The sequence below is a fragment of the Limulus polyphemus genome, unplaced genomic scaffold (assembly GCF_000517525.1).
Source record: "Limulus polyphemus unplaced genomic scaffold, Limulus_polyphemus-2.1.2 Scaffold3485, whole genome shotgun sequence".
In the NCBI taxonomy this organism is placed as follows: Eukaryota; Metazoa; Arthropoda; class Merostomata; order Xiphosura; family Limulidae; genus Limulus; species Limulus polyphemus.
The window spans coordinates 1-1,012 of record NW_013669095.1 but is presented as its reverse complement, the minus strand read 5'-3'; positions in this window follow the sequence as shown (position 1 = coordinate 1,012).

The window sequence follows — 1,012 nt, the reverse complement described above, 5'->3', positions numbered from 1 at the left end:
AGTCCTTACAGTACTCTTTCCATCAGCCTCTCAAATGTTGCTGGAGCATTGCTAAGCCCGAATGGCATCACACAGAGACCTTGGCCATAACTAAGTGCAGTCTTAAGTTTATCTGCTTCAGCCATTTTCACTTGATGGAAACCCGATTTTATGTCCAGAGTTGAAAACCACCTGGCTCCACTTAGGGCATCAAGAGTATAATCAATTCTTGGTACTGGGTATGAATCCTTTTCGGTTATACTGTTAAGAGCCCTAAAGTCAACACAGCTATGTTGGGTCCCATTCTTCTTCTGGACTAACACGACGGGATCTGACCAGGGACTATCTGATTTCTCGACTATCCCTTCTTTAATTAGACCATCCATGACCTTCTCCAGCTCTTGTCGCTTTGCCAGAGCTATTCTCCTCGGAGGGATTTTTACTGGATGGTGATTGCGTGTGTTTATTCTGTGCTCCACAAGGTCTGTACAGCCAAGGTTATTATCTTCTTTTGAAAAGGCGTCTGCATAATTCACCAAAAAGTTTCCTAACCTGAAGAGCCTCTGATGATGACAAATGGACTATGCTCTTCTTATAAAGGTCAGTTAAATGTTCTGGGAGAGGATGTCATTTCTTTATGGTTGTATATCTTGCCTTAACATTGACTAGCTCTATCTTCTTTCACACACCAAACAATGCCCCTTCCTTAAGTGTCTGCTCACATTTAGAGAAATTATCCACTGTTATGGGTACTACTTGATGACCTGCCACAAGAGACCTTCCAATCTTTACGTCCACTGGCCTGGATTGGTCTTCCACTGCTTCTATGAGCATTGGGGCTTTTTGGGGATGTTCTTTTATTCAACCCCAAATTATCTTCCCTGACATAGGGGATATTGTAGACGACTTAAGTGCTGTGACACGCAAATCAACAGATACAACAACATTTACCTGAATTTGACCTTTGTTGATCCCAAACGTTATTTTATCAAAGTTAACTACACACTTCCTCAGTAGTAAGTAGTCCAACCCT